Source organism: Scardinius erythrophthalmus (genome assembly GCF_964197995.2).
Source record: "Scardinius erythrophthalmus genome assembly, chromosome: 14".
Classification (NCBI taxonomy): Eukaryota; Metazoa; Chordata; class Actinopteri; order Cypriniformes; family Leuciscidae; genus Scardinius; species Scardinius erythrophthalmus.
The window spans coordinates 28582161-28589463 of NC_138234.1; the positions used below are offsets into that span (position 1 = coordinate 28582161).

Sequence of the window (7303 nt, forward strand, 5' to 3'; positions counted from 1 at the left end):
GGACTGGTGTAGAGAGCAAGAAAGGCAGAGCAAGTAACTTGGGCATTTGAGATGAAGAACTACTTTAGAATTACAGTGCATTGTTATACTTGTGTTCATGGCTAAATGTACAAAGGTACATTCTTGAGTAAATCACATTATGAGAACAAGCAATCACGGATCCTCTTTAAAATAAACATTAAACTACAAGAAAAAGTATCTCTTCCTTTTATTCACAGATTTCTTCCTCAAATTTTAGAAAGTGAAATTCAAAACCCAAATTTCACTACTACTAGCAAGTTTAAGGAAAGATCAAAGTTGAAAAAAAAAAATAAAAAATATGCACAGATAAATCGTTTATAATACAATGCATACGGAGAGTATTCACAGCGCTTCACTTTTTCCACATTTTGTTATGTTACAGCCTTATTCCAATGTCTGGAGGAAACCAGGCACCGTTCATCACCTGGCCAATACCATCCCTACAGTGAAGCGTGGTGGTGGCAGCATCATGCTGTGGGGATGTTTTTCAGCGGCAGGAACAGGATCGATGGAAAGACGTACAGAGACATCCTCGATGAAAACCTGCTCCAGAGTGTTCTGGACCTCAGACTGGGGCGACGGTTCATCTTCCAACAGGACAACGACCCTAAGAACACAGCCAAGATAACAAAGGAGTGGCTACGGGAAAACTCTGTAAACGTCCTTGAGTGGCCCAGCCAGAGCCCAGACTTTAACCTGATTGAACATCTCTGGAGAGATCTGAAAATGGCTGTCCACTGACACTCCCCATCCAACCTGATGGAGCTTGAGAAGTTCTGCAAAGAAGAATGGGAGAAACTGCCCAAAAAGAGTTGTGCCAAGGTTGTAGCATCATACTCAAAAAGACTTGATGATGTAATTGACCCTTCGCTAAGCCCCGCCCTCCTTAGTTACTGTTGCTACGCCTGTCAAGCTTTTGCGCCTGGCTCGTCTATTACAGTATGTGTGCACCGGTTTCAGACATTCCCAAGGAGATAATTAGTCATTTTTGGCGAACAGGTGAAAATCTGAGAGAGCAAGACAAAAGGGACTGCAGTATGCATTCGAGGGATATATCCACGACATAATATGCAAACGATTATAGAATAATTTCATAAAAATTGAAGCTAAAGCCTATAACGTTAGGTCCCAGCGCAAGCAGCAGCCGCCTCGTAACGTTACGCTGACCATTCAAATGGGAAACACACAAATTGAGGAACAGCTAGGCCTATGTGCATGCACAGCAGTGAAATTTGAAAATATTCTAATATTTATAAATCAAACAGCTTATCCATAAGTATTGTGGAATAAACACAAGACATTAGCCTGACCACTTTGCAATGATAACATTCTCCCGCTTATATTTTTAGCGTGCCAGGCTAACTTACTGCTCACACGTCGTGGGTCACATAAGTGACTACTGTTATGAACTGATTAAGTTTGCATACCAACCTTTTCCTTGGAGCTCTCCGGCAAGCCCCCTGATGTTCCCTCCTTTTACTAACTACCTTTTACTTTTACTAGAACTAACACCGGGAGAGTCGCGATCGGATTGGGGTAACGTTACTAGTTTGGCCGTCGATTAACAAAATGCTGAAAAATATTTTTAAGTAACGTTAAATTATGTCAGTGAGCCTCCGTCTTGCCTTAAATCACACTGCTTGATCCACGAGCTGGACAATAACTTTATTCTAGAGCTATAAAGCCAAAACACTTTACTTTTAATTTCCTATTATCAATGTAAAGCTGCTTTGGAACAATCTACATTGTTAAAAGCACTATATAAATGAAGATGACGCCCGGCATTTCTCCTCTTGGGTTTTAGGTTTCGGGAAGGGAACAAAATCCACCACCCCCGTCCAAACTTTTAGGATACCGGATATCAGATTTGCACAATCCATACGCACAACACTTCGGCATGTTTCCCTCGCTCGGAAGCTTGCCAGACCTCCCGCGCCTAGTTACGGTTGCTAAGCCACGATTGGCCAGTGGCGGTTTTCGGGCGTGGCTTAGCGAAGGGTCAATTGGTGACAAAGGTGCTTCAACAAAGTATTGATCAAAGGCTGTGAATACTTATAGGCTACATGTGATTTTTTTGTGTGTTTTTTTATTTTTAATAAATTTGCTAATATTTCAAACAAACTTATTTCACATTGTCATTATGGGGTTTTGTTTGTAGAATTTTGAGGAAAATAATGAATTTAATCCATTATGGACTAAGGCTGTAACATAACAAAATGTGAAGAAAAGTGAAGCGCTGTGAATACTTTCCGGACGCACTGTAAAAACTGCCAATTTTGATTAAATAGTGACTTTAAAATTCTATTGTCATTAACATCATGTTGTCCCAAATGTGTATGCTGTTGATTTCAAAAACACTGTAATGGGAAGGTAAATTGAAGACATTGTCTGGAAAAAGTGTTATGTCTTTTTCCTGTCAAGTATTTTGCCACAAGTAGAATTCACTCAAGGCTTTGCACATTTCTGGGGTTTCCACTAGCAGTGACTGAACTCATGCATTCTTTTCTTTATCAACAATTGAATGTGGTTAAGTTTCATAAAAAAGCAACATATTGAACAAAAAGCTGAGAATAAATCTGAAATAAATAAATAAAAGAAATAAAAGAAAAGAAAATAAAGAAATCTGGATGGGATTCAGAACGATAATCAAAAACAAAGATGGAGTATTAGTAAAGATTGCATTCATCAACAATCCCAAAGCTTCACATCCCTACACATCTTCCTGGGTTGGCTTGTTTCTTTATCTTCTTCACATGTCTATTGATCAGGAGATTCAGTACTCTTTCAGAAGATGTATAATAGCGCCCCCTACCGTATATCAGTGAAAACCCAGAAAAAAAAATTTAAGGCTGGGATGTGTTGTCTCATAAGTGACGGAAAATTCCGTCAATGACAGGGTAACGTTGTCTCATAAATTATGTTAAATTTCGTCAATGGCGGGGGAAGAGTTAACTGGACTCGATAGCTCCTTCTAGCTAACCGTTCACAGTGTTACCCTGCCTATGGCATGAGGTGCTGGAATAGGTTTCAGCATCTCTGTGACATAGGACGAGCGGTTTGGAAAACGTACGGATAGATAGATGATGGCTTCTGTCTCCCCCTGGAAGCCAATGATGGTACTGCATTATAGTAGATAGGAAGAGGGCTTAAACTTCACCCAAAATTTGTAATTATCAATAATTATCTGTGAATAAAAGCTTAAATCAAATGTGATTCAAACAAACAAAGCGATCGTGTCGGGTGAATAAATGATAATAGAATTTTTATTTTTGGGTGAACTAACCCTTTAAACTTTGAAATAACTTAAACTAAATGTTTAAATGTATGTAACCTGTACAGTTGTAGCATTTTTACTTGACTCTTGACATTCAAATCGGCCAAAATGTGGTCAGAGTTCATTCTGACTTCCTGTAAGTAGTGTGGGTTTGTTGTGTGAAGGACAGCAACACCAGGGTTTTGCAGCACAAGTTGTTACATGTCACATCCTTTGTAAAAAAAAAAAAAAAAAAAAAAAAAAAAAAAATATATATATATATATATATATATATATATATATATATATAAAATATAAATATCATAACATTATATGTTTCATATAACATTTCAGAGTGTTTGCTTGTTTGTGTACGCATTATTTTTCTTTTATAAACACTTTTCTTTACTAAGCTGAAGTTGGTACAGTTATTTAAGTTGAAGTTTATTGCATCTCCTAAAAGACAATAGACATTAAATCTGTGCATACGTTTCGCTCTCCTAAGCAGAAGTGTCAGCAGTGTGGTTTAGCTCAAATAAAGTGTTAATCTTATCATCAGTTCCTCGGAGTTGGTCACTTGACAATAAATGACTCATATGGTCTCATGTTTTTCTAGACAGGTGGTTTACCCTTGAGCAGAGTTCACATTTGCTTTAGACATATATGGTAGTGCAGTCAGTGAGTGTTTTTTTATTTTATTTTTATTTTTAAGTTTGATAGAATCATTGTTGCCGTTTCTTATATATAGTATATATTCTAGTATATACTGTTAAAGGTTAACCACCTGGCTTTGCAATTCACTGGTGATCAGGTGACCAGTGTGGAAAAAATGACAGAGTTTGTCTGAACGCTTTGAGGCCAACCACAATGCCTACGTTTGTTCTGCAGAGAGGAGTTTGGCTAGCCATCGTCTAGTTGGTGGATGTTTTAAATTTTCACAAAAAAAAAAAAAAAAAAAGAAGAAAAAAGGAAAAGTTCCTTTTTATATATATTTTTTTATTAATTATACAGGTAAGCATGTCATGAACTTTTATATCTAAAACAAAGGTGACCTGCTGATATACAGTCAGGTACAATTATTTCTGTTTATGATTTGGGCTGTAGCAGAAAAGCACCGGTTCTGTTCGAAATCTTCACATATTGAGGAAAAGCCCACCTCAGTATACTGAAAGAGCAACAGGGCAACCAGTATTAGCAGTTATACATGTACATGTTACATCTGTTTTATGCTCCAAGCAGTGATAAAGAATAAAATACATAAAAAATATGAAAATAATATGAAAAGTAATGAAAAATTATATAAATGTACATGAAAAAAAAAAACGATGGTTTGCATAATTTACCACTGTCGTTGTCTCTTGGAGTTGTTCCAAAGGCATAAAATTATTCCGTTGTAAATCTGCCTCTTGATGTCTAACTTTTTTTCCAGAGTAGCAACATACACTACCTACAAGAGAGGAAACTTACGGTCATGTTTTAGTAATAGATTAAATCAATTTAAATCAAATTAATGATATGAACTCACCAATGACGACAATGACCAGAACACCATGCATCAGGCCAGATATGAGGATAATAATGCCCCATGGTCTCTGGATCAGCTCAGTATAATTCACCACGGTATGATTCTGCTCAACAGTGTTGTTCTGGCACTCAGTTAATTGAGTTGGTTCTGTAAAATAGCCATACATTTAATTAGCCAAAGCACTGAAAATCCATATGGTCTGATCACTGAAGCTCACTCACCAGTGATGTGTAGTTTGGTGCCGTTGCTGAATTTTGGAGGTGCTTCAGTGGTCATGCAGTAATAAATGCCTAACTCATCAACAGTGACATTTTTTATGAATAGATTATATTTATGTTGCACTGAATATTTGGATCTGAATCCTACATCGTAGTAAAAAGGAGTTGGAGAAGTTGAAAACAACCGTAATATCATAACTGGGCGATTAGGCGGCTTTAGCACCATCCAATAAATCTCTTTTTCATCAAGATCACAGTTTATAATCACACTTTGCCCCAATTTTGTAAATTCTGTTTCTACAGCTTGACACCATACTAGTAGACCTGTGAGATAAATAAATCAAACAAAATAAAATAAAAATAGGATTCTTAGGAAACATTGTGTACTTGATCCAAGTACAATACATCTATCGAGATATACAATAAATTACACTTACAAATAAGATGCTGTATGATCTTTGCGTCGTTTCCGCAACTAAAATGCATTACCTGATGAAATATGGTTGCTTTCACAAAGGCTTTAAGATGGAACTGTGCGTTTCGAGCTTTGAAACCAACAGAGGGTGTTTTTTTTTTTTTTTTTATGGGCGGATGTCACATCCTTACAGAGACCTATTTTTAACACCTCATGTGACATTAGAATTTTTATAAGTGACATTGGTTACAGAACAAAAACTATAGTCTGATATTGTATGCTTGATCTAAACGTTAATATTGGTGTGCAAACACAAAGGCTGTCAAATTGAATAAAAGACCACTGACCCAAGACCGGTTTATTTAAAAAGCAATTTCCCTCAATGAATATCTAAATTAAATTAAATGAAATTAGACATAGGCTATTCTGATTATGATTAACATTTATCTTGAAAAGTACATTGTGTACACACTGCTGTACACAAAGTAGACTGCTGTAAGTTACACAAATCAATGGTCATCAAGCTGTTGTGACTTTATAACGTTAATATGTGCCATTTCCATTTTATTTTACCACAGGAACTGAAATAAGCACACTTCTCTCTCTTTCTTCAGTAGAATATAGCCTTCAATGAAACTTTCCTTACCCACGCAGAAGCAGAATTCGTCCACCAAATACCGTGTTTGGGCTACAAAAACACTTTCCACCGGGGGTCGAGGAGTTTTCGAAACAGGCTTCGTGAAGCTTCTGTGAATCGTTTGTTTAGAAACTAGTGATTCGGAGCGTATATCAAACTTCTAAAGTCACGTGACTTCAGTAAACGAGGCTTCGTTACGTCATAACTGTTTCAAAATTTCAATAGTTGAACGCTAGGGGGCGATGGTCTCTGTGAACCGATGCACCAGTGTCTATTTGATTTTTACCTCATCTCAGATCAGTTTTATAAATTGTATACATTTAATGACACGTTTGTAGGCTATAATGAAAAGGAAAACTTGTAGCTATTTTAAAATCTCATATTGGTATGATTAACCAAGCTCTTCATAAAACAAACAAAATCAGCCCCACAATTTAATAAATTAACACATATTATAGACAAATAATATTTAATAGTTTTAGATGATTTGTTAATTGCATTTATTAGATTACACTTTTAATATAAAACATTTTCAATTGGTTTGTAAAAGGTGTTTTTTAAACATTGGGCTGAGTTTTTGCTGCATTTACACTGTTCTGACTAGCAGGGGTCACCAATGTGTGGTGCTTCCAGCACTTCCAAACAGTGAATCATTTGGTTCAATTGATTCAAAGTTTCAAAAATATTAATTTCACCCAGATGATGACTGGCTGACTACACTTTAAAAAATCTATCTGTACAATAAGATAGATAGTATTCTATAATATTTTAATAAGCTAGTATTCATACTTTGAAAATATTTTACAGTTTATTACCGTTAACATGAAATATTGAATACATGATTATACCATTAGTATAATTCTGTATTTTTCCAAATTTACAGTAAAATACTGGCAGCAGAGTCACCAGCAATCTACTGTAATTCTACAGTATTCATACTGTGAATTATTTAACAGCTTTTTTTCTGTAAAAATGAAATGCAGTACATTTCTGTGATTATTTAAATTTACAACATAATTATGGTTACTTTAATTTCACTCTTTTTGTACAAAGGCATAAAATAATGGATTGAAATAATTGGATTTCTTTTTTTTAAATAAAAAGCTTTTATTTTTTAAAATAATAATTTGCTCGCAGCACCTGAGAAGCCCTGTGCATGGTGAGGAGCAGAGAGTTCGCTCAGAGTTGGAGTAAATCACTCCGCAGAAGTAGCAGTGCTTCGCCTTCTGAGAAT

General features: G+C 35.9%; 1 long non-coding RNA gene across 1 annotated transcript; it reads right to left on the reverse strand.

Annotated features, from left to right (window-relative positions):
• Positions 1–4275: 4275 nt before the first annotated feature.
• On the reverse strand, positions 4276–6196 carry LOC308701812. The gene is made up of 3 exons (XR_014031517.1): positions 4800–6196; positions 4618–4721; positions 4276–4439 (listed from the first exon to the last, which is right to left on the reverse strand). It is a non-coding gene; the product is annotated as an uncharacterized lncRNA (long non-coding RNA).
• Positions 6197–7303: the final 1107 nt, after the last annotated feature.